General features: G+C 43.7%; 1 protein-coding gene across 4 annotated transcripts in view; it reads left to right on the forward strand.

The window, feature by feature from the left end:
• The first annotated feature begins 130 nt into the window (after positions 1–130).
• Positions 131–18,026, forward strand: part of LOC106729435 (actin, cytoplasmic 1-like) — a 79,426-nt gene continuing 61,530 nt past the window's right edge. For all 4 annotated transcript variants that reach the window (XM_032497844.1, XM_032497840.1, XM_032497845.1 and 1 more), the window contains exon 1: positions 131–253. The gene's annotated coding sequence lies outside the window, so the exon portion shown is untranslated. The remainder of the gene's footprint in view (positions 254–18,026) is intronic.

Genomic DNA, 18,026 nt, shown 5'->3' on the forward strand with positions numbered 1-18,026 from the left:
CTTACAGCAGGAGCCACTGCCAAGCACCCTGCTGCGGGCGGGAGGAGGGGCGCTGCGGGCGGGAGGAAGGACGCGCAGGCAGGAAGTGTGGCGCGCATGCGCGCGGACGCACAGCTGCTCAGACGCGGGAATCGCCCAGAGCGTGTCGGACGTCCGCCGAAGCCGGTTGCTCCTGGACCAGCTCCTGGAGGAGGAACGCGGCCCGGGGTCTGGGCCGCCGCGTGCCGTCGCCTCCGCTGCCGTCTCTGAGCAGGTAACGGGGCGCTGGTGCGGGCGCGCAGGTCGGGGAGCCGGCGGGTGAGGCCTGGGCTGTACCGTTGGGGAGGCGCACAGGGAGGGCTGCGGAGGTGAGGCCCGGTCCTCGCGGCCCGGTAGGACCCTGAGGCGGGTCCGGGCCGCCGCCCTGGCTAGTGGTGCCCCACCCCCCCAGCCCCCACATTAGTAATTATAGAACCCCGCGTCTTCGTCGTCGCCGCTTATACCCAGGTTTGGAAAAGCGGGTGCAGCCCCGGGAGGTGGGAGGGCGCCGGACGGCCCCGGAGCACCTCCGACCGGCCCTCGGGTCAGGGCCTGCTCCCGGCAGGCGGGTGCGGTGCGGTCACGGAGCCGCCGCGGTGGGATGGGTGCTTCCGCGTGTGAGCCCCTGGGTTTGTTCCCTATTCCCCCGCGGCCTGGACTGGGGTGGCCTGTGCTCCCCTATGTTCGGGGGGTGCACAACTCGCGGCCAGCCTGCTTCTGGGAGGCGACGTGGTGCTGTCGGGGTGCGGGGGCGGCGGCATCGACGGCAGCGGGCAGAGGGGTCTGCCCCTGGGAGCCTGTCGATTTGCTCCCATCTCCCCCGCGTCCTGTCCTGGGGGCGGCCTCTGCTGCCCCACGTCCTCAGGTCACAAGTTACAGGTCAGTCTGCTCCTGGGAGGCGGGCATGGTGCAGTCAGTGTGCCGGGGCGGTGACAGTGACAGCGGGAAATGGGATCAAATCCCCGCGCTCTCAAGGGGCAGCCTCAATTCCACCATGGCCACTGCAAACCCCACTGACCCCACCCTGCCCGCCTCCCAGGAGGAGGCTGACAGGGAGGAGTGCGGTCCATGATGCTGGAGCAGAAGAGGGCCTCCCCCAGGCCAGGCCATGGGGGTGATGGGAGCAACTTGATTGCCTTTAGCAGGGCCGCCCCTAGCCCCCACCGCTGCCGCTGCCGCTGCCTGCTGTCCATCCCCAGCATCGCCGTACCCTCCTCCTCGCAGGTCCGTGTGCGCAGGGCCTCCGCCTTTGGTGTCCGGTTCACCATCCGGGCCATCAAACCACCCAAGGCCCACTGGTGAGCAGGGTGCAGCCCAGGACCACCCTGAGCTGCTTGCTCAGATAAGGCCCTGGGTAGGCAGGGCGCCCTGGTGGGAATTGGAACTGCGTCCCACCCCCCCACCCCCCGCCCGCGCTGCTCCCAGGAGCCTTAGACACAGGACACAGGGCTGTGTGCTCGCACACTGCATGAGATCCCCATCTGGCAGCTGTCGCCATGGTGACCAGGTCCAGACCATCCTGCCCCTGGCAGGGTGAGGGGGTCATCCCTGAGTAGGGGTGCACTGGGAGTGAGGGGGGAATCCTGCGGTGACGGGGGATAGGCTGAGGGGTGAGACGGCCGCTGGGAGTGGAAGTGACCCAGCTGAGGAAGTGAGGTGGCCCTCCCTGGGTGAGGGGCGCCTGGAGTTGGGGGGATCCGGCTGAGGTGTAGGGGGTAATCCCGGGAGAAGGGGATCATCTCTGGACGGTGGGGGGACCTGGGGTGAGGCATGAGGGGTCAGCTTGGTTTGCAGGGACTGTAGTTTAGGACTTAATGGGGTAGAGTGTGGGGGCAGAAACTTCCGTGTGAGGAAAAGCAGACCGGTCTTGGGGGTCCAGTTGGGGACCAGGCCTGGCTGGGGGTGGGGAGACAGTGACGGGGGATGGGGCGGAGGTGAGCTGGGGAAGTGGGGCTAGGGGGATGTGGCCTGGCCCGGGCGGTAGTGGTACTGGTTGGGTGCTGGGACCTGGTCGGTGGTGGGGTGGGGATGTTGAGGTTGGGGACCCAGCCGGCCCAGGCCACAGGTTTTTATGTTTTTATGTCAGTAACTGTAGATTACTGTAGCTGTATAGTACGTTTTGAAATTGGGAAGTGTGATCGTTCTTTTTCAAGATGGTTTAGTCTATTTTGTCTGTTTTTGTCTGTTTTGGCATTTCCATATATATTTTTAGGCTCACCTTGTCAATTTCTGCAAAAAAGTCATCTGAAATTTTTGGTAGGGATACTACAGATCAATTTGAGGAATCCTGCCTTATTAACAATAGTACGTTCATGAACATCAGACATCTTTCCATTTATTCAGGCCCTCTTTAACTGTTTTCAATGATATTTTTGTAGTTTTAAGTATATGAGTCTTGCATTGTTGTTAAATTTATTCTAAAGTATTTTATACTTTTTGATATGGAATGTTTTCTTAATTTTATTTTTGGATTGTTTATTGCAAGTGTGTAGAAATACAATGGATTTTAGTACATTGACCTTGTATCCTGCAAATATGCTGAACTCATATTTTTAAAATTTTTTGTAGACTCTTTAGGATTTTCTATATATAAGATAATGTCGTCTGTGAATACAGAAAATTTTACTTCTTGTTCTCCAATCTGGAAAATCTTCCTTTTATTTCTGTCTGTGTTTTATTTCTTTTTCTCTTTTAATTGCCCTGAGTAGAGACTCTAGTGCAATGTTGAATAGAAGTGGCAAGAGCAGACATCCTTGTTGTGTTTCTGATCTTAGGAGAAAAGCGTTTTGTTTTTCACCATTAAGTATGATGCTAGCTGTGGGTTTTCCAGTTTATTAATATTTCTGGTTTGTTAATAAAAGGGTATTGGATTTTTTCCCAATGCTTTTTCTGCCTCTGTTGAGATGATCATATGGTTTTTATCCATTATTCTATTAATATGGTGTATTGCATTGATTGATGTTTCTGTGTTAACCCAAACTTGCACTCCTGGTTAAATGCCACTTGGTCACATGTTGCTGAATTTGGTTTGCTAAATTTTTATTTTGTTGATAATTTTTGTCTTTTACTTTTGAACTTTTACTTTCAGGTATGGTTAGGTTGCAAACTAAATTGAGCAAACTCTGGCTAACTCAAGCAAAACCAGGAATTTTATGGAGAATATGAGGTCCGTAGGTTCAGCTCTGAGGATGGGGAGTCCAGTTACAAGAATCAGGGGGCCTCTCTACATCACCCTTTGGAGACTCCAGTGAATGAACATGATTGGCTTAGCTGAAGTCATGTGGCCAGGAAGGGTGGGACACCTTGAATGACAGTATGAGAAATGCATGTGATGTGGGCTGAGAGTTTCCCAAGGCAATATTCAGTGGCTGTGGTCAGGAGGAGGTGTGAATAGTTGGCAGGGTCTGCCCAGAAGCAAAAGTCTCTGATTCTGAGAAGCACATCATAAAAGAGTTCAGCATTTCATCATGGTTGAGATGATGGTCTTTGAAATAACTGAACTAAGTTTGAGTCCTGGTGCCGCCATTACTGTCTGTAAGATTCTGAGTGAGTAACTGGATCCCTCTGGGCATCAGTTTGCTCAACTATACAACTTATAGAGGCTTCGTCCTAGGGTTGTTGTGAAGGTTGAACAGACTAATGAATATAAAGTGTTTAGCATTAGTGTGTGTTGTGAAATAAATGGTAGCTGTTATTGATAAAGTAAAACATTTTTATAGTACAGTAAATAATGGGGGACCTGAGGAGTGGTGCCACACTGTCCTAAGAAAGCAGAGGAGGTGTTATCAGGGAGGCCTGCCTGGGTGTGGTGGGCTTTGAAGATTTGTTGGACTTGGAGGAGCTATTCTAGCTTTCTTCTGGGAATAGTTTTTAGTGGTTTTAGCCAAAACATGTGGGGAAGAGTTCCAGGTAATATCATGGGGCCAGCACCTCTGTCCTCCCCTTCCCCCATCCTCTTGTGAATCCCCTGGGACTGAGACACGGCCCTCTCTCTGCAATGCCTGAGTCTTTTACCAAGGTGAGGCTGGCGCCCAAACAGTCCCCCACTAGAACTCAGCATTTTCATTTAATAAAGGCAGACCCTAAGCTTCATGGAGAGTCTAGGGAACTTGGTATTCATCTTAGTGGGAATTTATTTTACATTAAATATTAGTAAGCCAGTGGAATTTTCTCTTTTTTCACATAAAATTTAATGCTCTTTATTATAAAATTAATGTCTTTTCATAGGAGATGTGGAATTTATACAAAGTATAAAAAAGGACTACCAATTACCTGCAAACCCACAACCCCGAGAACATGGCTGCTAACATTTGGGAAATAGCCTTCCTATCTCACAGGCATTTCTCTCTGTGTCTGTTTTAAAAAATCAGGATCACACCATTTTGTACCTAATTTTATACCTAAGTTTTTTCACTTAATGATGTATCATGATCATTTCCTTATGACCTAAATCATACTTTATGAATATGATTTTTAATGGCTATAAAATAGTCTACTGTATGATATAAATTTTAGCACCTGTCTCTGGTTGTTTCCATAAGGTAAATTTCCTTAAGCACAATTGGGCATTTTTTATTAAAAAATTTTAAGCACTTCATTTTGAAAAGTGAATGCATACACATGATAAAAAATATCCAAACAGTTCAAAATTTAAAATTTGAATGCATGCTACCAAAATGCCTCCCGCAGGTGAGCACCAGCGCATGTGTTCCCAAGAACACCGTCTTTGTTTCCTCCTACTCTTACCGCCAGCATGCTATTAAACACTTTGATCTTTGCCCATCTGATAGATACAAAGAGGTTTAAAAGTATGGTTTTAATTTGTATCTGTGAGAGGTTGATCACTCTTTCATGTGTTTAAAAGCCATTTATATTTTTCTGGGAACTCTTCATTTTTTTTCAAGCCTAGTTTTCTATTTTTTCCCTTTATTGATTTGTGAGGGCCTCTTTATGTAATGGAAAAATTAGTTCTCTATTTTATGTTGCTTATATTATTCCCAGAGTTTGCTGCCTTCCTTTTTTTTCTGTTGGCCGTGCAGAGTTATACATTCTTAATGTAGTTAAATCTCTCAATCTTTTGTTTTTTTCAACAGCTCCTGGATCTTGTCCAGAAAGTAACACAAAAAGACTTTTCCCTTTCTGAAATTCTAAGTTATCCTGTATTTTTTCCCTAGTACTATTATGGTTTCATTTCTATGCTTAAGATATTTGATACATCCGGAATTTATTTTGGAATGAGCACAGAGGGAGGTATCCAATTTGCTATCTTTCTAAATGCCTAACCAGTTTTTAGAATTAATTCGAGAATGGATTATTTCTAAAGATGGTAATCCCAATGGCCACAGGAAGCCCAGCATGGGGTCATTCCAAGCCAGCAGGTGAAACTCACCTGTACCTTTTTGCCAAGGGATTCTGGGCCGGTAGGCTAGGGGCAGGTTGTAGTGAAGTATCTCTAGGTTTTAACCTTGCATCAAGCAGAAAATGATGTAGAAGGATATTATTTAGAATTACAAAGAATTGCTTTTAAAAAATTGCATTGTAGAGTTATCTTCTTGTTCTATAGATGCTACAAGAAAGAGCTTTCTGGAACCCCCTGGCTCCATTATCTGCTATCTTGAGGGCATTAACTCAGTGTTTTATCAATCAGAGTTTTTTTTTGATAAAAACATTTGTACAACTTATTTGCAAGATACTTCACAGTGGGGTTTCACAGTTAAAAAAGATATGAAACAGAAGACAAACTGTTGGTTACATGTAAATAAATAGAAGCACTGGAGGGAAAAACACATTTTCACTATTATAACACTTAAAAAAATCTGATGTAGGGAGTGGGCTCCTTGCAGTGTATCCTGGGGATCTTGTTCCCACCAAAAGATGTTGTTCATCAGGAGGGATCATTTAATAAAATACAGGATTCTCAGTTAGATTTGAATTTCAGATAAAAAGTGGAATGATTCTTTAGTATAAGTATGTCCCAAATATTGCATGGGGCATACTTAAAATATTTTTCATTGTTTATCTGAAGCGCAAATTTTACTGGGCATCCTGAATTTCTCGTTGCTAAATCTAGTAACTCTGCCCCAGGGGACATTTGACAGTGTCTGGAGACATTTTGGTTGTCTCAGCTGAGGAGGGGATGCAAGGGGCATCTAGTGGGTAGAGGCCAACACTCTATAATGTACAGCATGGACCCCACCATAGCAAAACTTATCCATCCAAAAATGTCAGTAGTGTCAGAATAAGAAACATTTTAACTGGCTTAACACATTTCTTACAGCCTGTAATTAAGAACTCCCTAATATGAAATTTCCTTTAGAATCACAATTGAAGAAACCCTAAGGGTCCCTTGGGGAACTGGCTTTTTTCATTCTTTTATTAATGACAGTAAGACCTAAGTAACTAATTTTGTTTCCTTTTTCTCTTTGACTATCAGGAAACTCAGACCAAATTAAAGGCCGAAGCATAGGCTGTGTGGGATCTTACTTTTTTTATATATATATATAAATTATCATTATAATAATAATTATATATTAAGATAAAATATACATTAACTTAAGATAATATGTATTTAGATATATACTTATATATTATATAAATATGTATTATTTTAATTTAATTTTTTTCCTTCCAGTTTTATTGATATAATTGACAAACAGCATGATATAAGTTTAAGGTGTATGACAATGATTTGATTTACATACATCTTCAAGTGATTATCATAGTAAGTTTAGTGTACATCTGTCATCTCATGTAAGTAGAAAATAAAGTAAATATATATTGCTGTATATATATTATATTTTTTACTTTTGGTCTTAACATTTTTAGCTGATTTGCATTTTCCTGGTCCTAATTCTTATTCTTTATTCATTTTTCACCATTTCCTGTAAATCACTCAGATCGCCTGTGGGATGACCTATGATACACACCACACACACACACACACACACACACACACACACACACATATTTAAATATGGAGTTTACCAGACATTTGACAAGGCCCTGTACTGTGCCCATGGGAACCAGGTAGACAAATGGGGGCTGCCTGGTTCCTTCCCCGATATCTAGCAGGCCTCAGGAAACATCTGTGCTCTCCAGTTTTCTCTTTACCTACCAGGCCTTAGAACACCTTTGGGGTTTGTGCTCAAAAATCAGAGCTGCCTGAGAGTGGACCTTGGGCACCAGGTGAGTGGACCCTGGCTTCCTCCAACCTGATCTTGAGAGGCAACAGAGGTCTTTCTCACTGCCCAGCAAGTGAGGGGCTCTCGGGGACAGAGACCAAGCAGGCAGGACCATGCAAGGCACGGAGACAGCCCACGAAGACACACACTGGGAACAAGATTGCATCTTCCCCTAGACCAGCGAGATGCTATAAACATAATCAAAATGTAATAGAAAATTTTGGAAATGCTGTTACAAGGAGGAAGCATCAGTCTTGATGGAACTCCGCTCAATAGGCTTTGCGGAGCTAATGAATCATGGTCAGGACTGGGCCTCCCTATCTGTCTGTGCCGGGGACCATGTGGAGCTTACTGACTCCTCGACTGGGGCTGTGTCCCGGCACCAGGCAATCCATCATGCTGCAGAGGGGGTGGCAGGAGGGGAATCATAGCATGCTGATAAACTAGGGGCTTTTTTAATTCCCAACTAATTTCAAGTAAATGAGCTCAGTTCAGACAGAGCAGGAAAAAGAGCCCAAGGAGATGGTGCTTCCGAGTTGTGCCTCAGTGGCAGGGCACAGTGGCTCATGGGCCTGAGGGGAAGTAGAGAGCCAGCCCAGCCCACGGATAACGCTGTATTCATGGAAGGCAGGCACTGGCCCGTGGAGGCGCAGGGAAGAGTGAGGCCTGAAACTACTTCCAGACTGGTGCCCTGGACTTCCCAACTGGTGGAGTGGACTTCCAGACTGGAGGGGTGGACTTCCGGGTGCTGATGCTGAGGTCAAGGCTGCAATACCTGGGTCTGGTTTGGGGCTTGAATTTATGAGGGAAATCAGAAGTCAGAGAGTCAGAAGTCCAAGCAATGGGCTGATAACAGGAAATAGACCCAGAGGCCAGAAGCCAGGGAGCAGGATGAAGAGTGGAGTGCAAGATGGGCTTAGAGGCCGTGAGTACTCAGAGCTTCCCGGAGCCTGCTTTCATCTGGCAGGCGCTGCTTTCGGGGGTGAACCTTCCAGATTACAGAGCAGGATGGGGCCTGGAATGGGGTATTCTTGGAGAGGCCTGTGATTTGGGAGACTATGTCTGTTTCACTCATCCGCCTGTCTTTAGCACCTTGCTCAGTGCCTGGCACCTGGTGGGCACTCATAAATATGTGTTAAATGAATACATGAATGAGAATTGTCCCTGAGAGAGCAGATTTTGAACATCTGGTCTGATAACTTCCTAAATTCTTTAAGTGTCTATCCTGAAATGCATCACAGGTTCAGTCCCCGTTTCCTCCCACCCAGACTTGGACAGAAGGACAGTTTGAAAAAGATGTATCTATTCATGGAGTGAGTTGAGCAGGTACATGGAAAGGAGCTCATTCTGGATGGGGCTGGTGCTGAGAGGGCACAGTGTGGGGAGATGGGAATGGCGGGACATGAAGTGAGAGGAGAGGCAATTGTCATTGTAGCACAGTAGGTCTTAATGCCACTCAGGAGTTTAGACTTTATAGCCAGTCTGAACAGGAAGAGATTCTCCTTTTCTGAAGCCACCCTCTGATTACTTTGTAGGCAGTCATTGTGGCAGCAGGGAGAGCAGTTAAGAGGCCAGTGGGGTGAGAGATGGTGGCGGTTTGGACCAAGGCTGGGGTGGTAGAGTTGCAGGAAAGTGGGTAGTTTGAAAAATGTATTGCATATTTACTCTATTACTTGAGAATATGTAGTTCTTCTAAAAGGACAAGAAAAACAAAAAGATGGATGAACCTCATAAGAAGCGCTTGGCATTATGCAACAGAGGCAAAACTTAGAGGATGTTTTAAGTATACACCATGAATGAGCTTGTGAGACTCAGGCAGAATTCGTAAGATGTGTTAAAAATATAGATAGTAAGAATGTTAGTAACCTGCTAATCATAAATGAAATGACATATATGGTAGAACAGACAAGAGTACCATAAATAGAAATGGGTGGAAAGGCCACGTCATAATTGTGCCACTTCTCATTTGACAGCTAGGTCATCCCTAAATTGACCACCCACTGGTGTTACCAATCCTGGTCTTGTTCAGCCCCAACATATGGTCTGTCCAAGAAATGCAGGTAAAACCCATGGCTGTTCAGAGGTGAGTGGTCCAGCTGCAGCAGGGTCTAGGCATATGTACTTGACTTTATCTCTTCAATAGACTCATGTGTGTGATTGACCCCAGCACCTTCTGTCTATTGGACCCCCTTGCTGAAACTTTAACTCTGGTCCTCTGAACCATGCATCAGCAGGGAAGGCTGATGTGACAGAGAGACAGGACATATGAACATTGCATACCTCAGGGTTCTGGGGTCATTTGGTCCTTCCACCCACCCATTTAAGATGTACCCCATCTTAAATGTGCCAACCAACCTCAAATCTTTTTTTCTTGATTTTTTTTTGCTTTGTGTCTTAATTGGTTTAATGAACAGCATGATTGAAGCATCCCAATTTAGTCTATGAGCCTTTGTGGTCTGTAAGTTGCCTGGTGGTATTCTTGTGACGGGAGAAGTCATGCCTATAGCAGGGACAAGATGGTGATCAAGAGCTCTCTTAAGCTGAGAGCCTCCATCTCTATTCAGGAAGTACACATTTAATGCACCCAGGGAGGAAGGGCTCTGGGCAGAGGTGGCATTGCAGGGGAGTAGTTTTTGCTGCATTAACAAACAATCCCAAAGATTTATTTTAATGTTCATGGGTCATCTGACTTTTAGTTAACCTTGACTGGGTTTGGCTGGGCCAGGCTGGACTCCAGGCTTCCAGGTCTGCTGGGCTCAGGTCTGCTGTGTCTTCATTTTGGGATCCAGGATGAAGAGTCAGCAGCTATCTGGGGCCTAATCTTCACATGGCATTTCATCAGAGTACATGAAACCAAGCTAAGCTATGCAAGCACATGTAAAGCTCCTGCATGCATCATATCCTTCTGCTAACATTTCACTGGACAGAGCAGGTCACATGGCTAAGCCCAACATCAGTAGGAATATTAGTCAAGCTTAAAAAGGAAGGAGATTCTGACACAGACTGCAACATGGATGAACCAGGAGTACATTATGCTGAGTGAAATAAGAAAGGACAAATACTGTATGACCCTACTTATGTTAGGTACCTAGAGTAGTCAAATTCATAGAGACAGAAAGTAGGATGGTGGTTGCTAGAGGTGAGGGGAGGGAGAAATGGGGAATTGTTGGTCAATTGATAGAGTTTCAGTTTTACAAGATGAAAAGAGTTCTGGAGTTTTGTTGCATGATGATGTGAAGGTACTTAACACTACTAAAGTGTATGGTTAAAAATGGTTAAGTTGGTAAATATTTTTTTAAAGAACTTTAATTCAGATAAAAAAGAAAATTCAATTTAAACACCAAATGGTATAAAGTAAGTGGAAAGACAAAAGGAATATATTGTCTATAATCCCACCACACAGTAATAGACACTGTTAACCACTGAAGTCCCTGCCAGAAATTTCTCTGTACCTGAATCTCTCACGGAAGCACATATTAACTTTCTTTAACAGAAAGAATGCTGCTATACGTGCTCTGTTGCGGCCAACTTTTTTTTCAAGCAACATTGCCTTGTTGACTTGTTTTGGAGTCAATATGTAAAGCCCTAATCATTGTTTTTAATGGCTGGAGAGAATTCCGTGTATTACGTGCTCTAATTGTATCAGTTCATAATGCCACATAACAAAACACCTCAATACTCAGTGGCTTAAGACGACAACCATCTATTACTGCTCATGGGGGTTATTGTGAAAATGCTTTAGCAGGGGACTGCTCTCAGGAGAAGGAAAGTTAAGGAAACACAATAAAGCAGATGAAGAATGTTAAGTCAGGATGTGCTGTCAGCTGGAGGTCAACTTCAACATGGTCCAATGGAGAGGCAAAAAGGGCACCCCGGCCTTGGTCCCGTCTTAAGGCCCTTGGAAAAGCCCCTCCCTTGTCAGTCAATCACTGGCTACAAGCTGGCAGATCCTGTTTGGGCAATGGCAATTCTCCAGAGAAAGGAGGGGGTGAAAGCTATTAGCAGCCAATGTTGATAGTAGCTTGCTGAAGGAGAAAGTGGTGAATTTTATGTGTATTTTACCACAATTAAAATTTAAAAATACTTGACACATTCAGTGGCGTGGGGCAGTACTCTCCATCTACAGCGGGAGGCTCTGCAAAGCTGCAGGCAAAGGGTATGGATGGATAGTCCTGATACAGTGGAGTAAGAATTGGGACCAGTAGTCTAACCCACCACATGCTCACATTTGCACAGTGGGAAAACTTGTCTAGCACTCACAGTGGGGATGGACTGACCCTCATTGAAGAGGTGGACAGAGGAGGAGCTTGAGCCATGTCAGGGGCAGTATAGATGGAGACGGGGTAAGAGGTGCACTAATAGCCCTGTTTGTTGAAGACTTACCACGTCTGAAACAGCATGCCTGTGGCTTTGTGTTTGTCATCTTCTTTAAGCTTCCAGTAACCTGCTGATGTAGTTCTACTACGAATCCCATTTTAGAAGTGAGGTGGTTGGCAGGGGAGCCAGGGGAGTGTTTTGCTCTGGGCGCACAGCTGGTAGGAACTCAGACTGGCACTGCAACCCACATCTGTCTACCTCCAGGATTTAACCACTGCCCCCTACCATCTCAGGTGAGGGAGAGAGGCATCTGATTTGACCTCCAAGTTTGGGTGACAGGTGTTGGCTGAGCCCATCAACTAAGACTAACCACCACAATTTTGAGATCAGCTGGGGACAGCGATGTGGGAGAGCCAAGTGGTGAGAAATGGATTTTGAAAGGAAAAGGAGAACTCTCGGTCCCTAAGTAACAGCGTTTTCCTCTGGCCTTGCTTTCCTCCACTGGTTTTCCCGTAACTTCTTCCAACTCTTGACTCCGAGGGTGGAGAGGAGATGAGGCGCGAATCCTCCAGGGGCCCAGGCTGCTATTCTGCTCACCGTGTAGCCTGACAAATCACGTGGGGAAAACCCATTAATTAGCAGTTTGGGACACAGTTGCAAAGTTAATTATTCCATTTTCTGATGAAAGAAAGCTGATTTTTGGCATTTCCACCGACAGTGACATGAACTAACATTTTTTGAGTTGACATCCCTCAAGATAAAATGATGCTGTGAGGCATTTGTGCAAACATCCTGACCCGCAGCTCACTGGCAAAGGCTGTCTGCGGTGGGCTCCCGTGCCATAGTTTTTGCCAGGGAAGTTTGGGAGGTGGGAACCCAGAAAGGGAGTTTTAGGGGCTGGAGGGAGGGGAGCAAAGTGGCAGAATTGGTGACTTGCAGAGACCACAGGTTGCCCAGAGAGAACATTTGCATATTCAGAAGGTTTTGCTGTAACTGGGAGAGCAGGGGTGTGCACTGACATCTCTGTCCATCTGTGTCTGACTGTTTGTGGTGAGATTCAGACCCAGAGGAGGGACCTTGTTTTTTCCCAAGTGGTTGCTTCCAAATTGAGATCTTCTCCCCAGACTTTGCTCCTGAGGACCAGGCCCAGACATCCAACTGTCCGCTTGACATCGCTATTTGGCATCTTACAGGTACCTCAAACTCACTTTGTCCCAAAGGAATATGCAGCTCCCCACCCCCACCTGCCTTCCAAAGTTCCCCCTCCCCTAAGTCTTCCCCGTTCAAGGCAGTGATACCCTGTCCATCCAAGTGCTCAAGCCAGAACCAACGCTACCATTTCTGATACTCCCCTTCCTCTCCCTCACCCCCAACATCCAGTTTAACAGCAAGAGCTGCCAGTGCTCTCTCCAAAGACCCATCTCAGCTGTGTCTTCTCCACTGCACCTCTCCCACCACTGCCCTAGTCCAAACCACCACCATCCCTTCTCACTCTGTGTTAGCCTGGAGAGACACGATGAGAGCCACACGTGAAAGTTTACCTTTACTTATGGCCGCATTTTTTAAAAGTGAACAGAAACAGGTGAATTTAATGTTTTTAATTGATGAGCTCTATGTTTTAGAGCAGTTTTAGGTAGGTTCCCTGCAAAATTGAGCACAAAGTACAGAGATTTCCTGTGTACCCTTTCTCCCCCTACTGGCACCACCTCCCCCACTATCAGCAACCCCCACTAGTGAACGCTGGTTACAGTCGGTGAACCTACATGGACACGTCATCACCCAAAGTCCATAGTTTACAGGAGGGTTCCCGCATGGCGCTGAACCCATTCCTATGGGTTTTGACAAGTGTGTGATGACTTGTAGCTGCCATTGTGTAGTGTCATACAGACTCGTTTCACTGCCCTAAAAATCCTCTGTGCTCCACCTCTGCATCCCTTCTACCTCTCCAGCCCCCTGGCAACCACTAATCTTTTTACTGTCTCCGTAGTTCTGCCTTCTCCAGTCCAATTTGACACGATGTCCCCTCCCCCTCTTGCCTCTGTCCAGCCCATCCCCAGCGAGCTACCAGAGGCATCTCTCAAATATGCAAACTAGACCCTGTCATTTCCCACCAGACCTAGAATAAAACTGGAACTCCTCCCCTCAGCCTACAAGTCCTTGCGTGATCTGGCCCCTGCCTCCTTGTCTGTCCACTTCGTGCCACTCTCCTCCACTCAGTATGTCAGTGATCTTGGCTTTCTTTTAGTTCTTCAGACACGTCATGCTGGATATTGCTCAAGTGTAAATTGCAAAGGGGAAGTGGAGTTGGGTCCCTGGCACCTTGTGGGCCAGGTGGTCCTGCGGGCCCATGGGAGCCCCACCACAGTAGTACATTAGTACTATATAAGTACATTAGTACTTATAGTGATCAATGGTAGTGTATCTAGTATACTAGAATTTGTTTTTGATTAGTAGAAAAGCAATTATTCATAAAACTCAAAATAGAGGCAAAATTGTGAAAGAAAAGGAAAGAATTATAGGTTCCTTACAGAGAAGGTAATTTTAATATAGACGAGATTGGTCCAAGTTCTGCCATTTGGATTGCTATATCATCTAGCAGAACTACCATTTCAGTAATCTCAGTGACAGTATAGCACTGGATACCTGGGACAGTAGTATAAATCAAATTTACTGCAAATGTTATTGCAGAGAATATGGAAAGAGATCTATAATTTGTGCTTGTTAAAGTTTAGATAGGAGAAAATTTAAGATTCTTTGGCAAATCATAACAAAAATGATCTATATAATATGGCTATATTGCCAGTTGTCAAAAATTTCACTTTACCATTACTTCTTCATCAGGATCCTTGAATTATAGGGACATGATTCCACTTGTGGGAAAAAATATTGTATTAATCAACTTGAATGTTACCCCTGTAAGGTGGTGCTTTGCAGTGTTTGGCAGTTAACTTTTTAGAGAAATGTATTAGCTTTTATTTATTTTTTCTAATATTGAGAACCTGTAGTTGGTATAACATAAGGTTGTTGGTAATCCCTTATATAACATAAGACTGTAATTATAGCAGATGGAATTTATTATATTAATGCTTACCAATTTTAACATGCATGCATATATATTAACTCATCAAATACTCTTTTCATATCTCAAGAACTACCTGTGATATAACTGAACTATAACTTTATATCTTTATCTATCAATCATCTATCAATCTATATTCTTGCTTACCTAATTAACTTTATCTACAATAAAATTAGAATCAGTGTGTATTTTTCTGGTTCAGTTTTTGCCATGAAAACGTTCATCCTGTATCATTACTATTAAATTCTCTCTCTGTTATCTGCTGGTCTTAGATAAGACCCTGAGAATTCAAGACACTGTCTGAAACACAAGGGAATAAATCAGAGATTGTGAAACTATCAATTTCACCTCCCTCTGCACCTCCAATTGGGTGCATTGACACACACCCCTCACAAACCATCTTTTCTGCTAGGTAGTGAAGCAACAAAAGGCCACCTCCACACCACAGCAAATGCTAAGTTCTCATCATGTTGAGAAACTACGACATGCCTGGCCCTCTTTCAAGAGCTTTAATCTTTTTAACAATCCTATTGGTAGATACTGTGTTAAAGTGAGGAAACTGAGGCGCAGAGACTAACAAATGTATCCCAGATAACCTAGCTAGAGAGGAGTCAGGATTCAAAAACTGTATTTTGAAGGGATAAGCTGGGAAAGTTGAGAGTTAAGTCTTTGCGTCTTGGTGTCTAAGCAAATGAAAGCAAACAGATGTCCATAACATCCTTAGGACCTCTTCCAGGTGTTGCTTCTGAGAAGTGGCTGTGTGTGCACATTATTGATGCTACAAAATGGTTTTATAGTAGCTGCTAATATATCTGACATTTTAAGATGCTGTGTACTTAAATCCTATGGTAGGCTTCAAAACTTAGAACCCTCCAAACATATCAGAGCCGTCACCCTACTGGAAGGTTATTTCAATCAAATTTTCCTTTTATCATTGTAATGTTTTCAGATGTCAGGTTTTTACTCCTAAATGAGTCATCTCCAAGCTTATTAAACTTCTTAAATTTTCAGGGCTTTATCTTTGAATTGTGATGCTGTACAATTTTCCTTTGATAACCTGCCTTAATTCAATCACCTATGAATCAACATAAGTCTTTAAACTTTATCATTTTCTTGTGTATATGTTCTTTGGATCAACCCTTAAAGATTACTACATTTGCTAAGAATTATTTTTATTCCTTTTACTCTTCTTAGCATGAATTACACCCCTTCTCATTTTTGGGTGTTAATAAATGGATTCAAACATTGTTCTCAGTTTTGAGAATTTTATAGATTTCCACTGTCTTTCCATCTAATCTTAATCTTTTCAGGAAGGACTACCTACAACAAGCATCAGACTAGAGATCTAGCTATCCTAAATTAAAAAGCGGAATTTGGAGGAGGCAGTTATATTACTCAGGGTCCTAATAATAGTGAAATCATAAAAAGGAAAAAAATAGATCAAAATCTTTTTTATTATCTAAAATCCTCAATTCTTCAAAAAATAGCTATAAGAAGTAATTACTTCAGCAACTTACATATCAGAAGTTTTTTTTTCCTTATTGAATGGAAGATTTGGCTCTAGAAAAGAACATCACAAAAGGTTTAAAAAGTAAGAAGGAAAGACATGCTTTTATTTCTAATGTTCTGTCAGCCCTATTTTGCCATACCCATCACTCTGCTCTTAGGAGGAATTTGATGACTGTCATTACTATATACATTTGCAGTTTGAGGGCAAAGGAAAACCATAGGAGAAAATAGGACTTGTTATAAACAAACTTTTCATTGGACAGATTTATTTATTCCTAGTCACGATCCATAGACTGCATTGTTGAACATTATTGGCTAGCTTCCCCTAGAATTTCATTCACTGAAGAGCAAGAATATCACCTTGGACAGAGAAGTTTAAACACTTGTTGAATGATGGCCTTTCTGACTGGTGTGTAGTTTTGATTTGCATTTATCTGATAATGAGAGATACTGAGCATTTCTTCATGTGCCTGTTGGCCATTTGTATGTTTTCATTGGAGAAATGCGTGTTCAGGTCTTCTGCCCATTTTTGGATTGGGTTGTTTGTTTTTTGGTTATTAAGTTGTATGAGCTGATTATGTAGTCTGGAAATGAAGCCTGTGTCAGTCGAATCATTTGCAAGTATTTTCTCCCATTCAGTCGGTTGTCTTTTTGTTTTGCTTACGGTTTCCTTTGCTGTGCGGAAGCTTGTGAGTTCAGTTAGCTCCCATTTGTTTGTTTACTTGTGCTTTTCTTTCTGTTGCTGGGGTAGACTGCCGTAGGAGAACATTGCTGAGATGTATGTCAGGTAATGTTTAGCCTATGTCTTCTAAGAGGTTTATATAAGCACAGTGCACTGCCAAGAGCACTAGGGTATTTTCCTGTTTTTATTAGCCTGGCTTCCCTAATAGATCCCCATAAATCCTGTGCCTTTGCAAAGAACTGGGAAAGAGGTTACTTTCAGGGTTGGTGTATCTTTATGTGGGCTTCGTGGAACAGCTGGACGATGATTCTTGAATGGGACCCATGGTTTAACAACAGCAGAGATGATATTACAGAGTTAATTTACTGTCCAGCTTATAGCTGTCAGTAAATTGGACCTATTTCCTGGGGATAAAACTGATGACTTTGAAAGCCAAATCAGGATTTTTTTCCCCCTGATGTGTTGGTGTATGTGGGATTTCTTTGTATTTCGAAGAGATTTGTGGTTGCTTCTAGTGTAAGTAATATTTATTACATATACGTTCAAGTCATTTTTTTTTTTTAGATGTCATGTTAATAACTGTTACAGAAGAGATTAAGACACACAGTTCTGGACAGCTTGTTTGCCTACTGTTTGATTAAGTTAACAAAGACTATAAAATATTCTAATAGAAAAGGCCAGATTTAAATAAAATCCTGTCTAGTTTTCTTATAGAAAAAGTGTTTGCAAGTGTCCTCAAATTCAATTTTTAGAGATTTTTTGGGATTTTGTTGTTGTTGTTGTTAAATGGAAGTCAGAGAGTTTTTTTTTTTCGTTGCCAGATTTGATCCTTGCATTGTTTCCTGGCTATTGTTTGTAGAAACAAATAGATTCTGAATTATAAATACCAAAGTCATTTGGGACTGAGCATAGAATGAGGGCATTAAGGGGCAAGATGGGGAAAGGAAGAAGAGAGAAAGGAGACAGACTGGCACATTGTCTTTGCTTCATAGCCAGAATAATTCTTTCTGATATTGAGCTACTTTGAAAATAAAATAATACAAGCTAATAATATAAAATATAATATAGGCTCCGTGTGTGATGAGGTGATATAGCAAATTCCTTCAATGTTTTATGCCCAAACACACTATGATTTCCCACTGGGCTTTAGCTTCTATTGTCCTTCAGCTGTTGCTACATGTCTGTAGGTCTCACAAGTGGAGAAAAGCAGAGGGAGGGCGGATAAGGTAGAGCAGAGAGA

The sequence above is a fragment of the Camelus ferus genome, chromosome 15 (genome assembly GCF_009834535.1).
Source record: "Camelus ferus isolate YT-003-E chromosome 15, BCGSAC_Cfer_1.0, whole genome shotgun sequence".
NCBI classification, from domain to species: Eukaryota; Metazoa; Chordata; class Mammalia; order Artiodactyla; family Camelidae; genus Camelus; species Camelus ferus.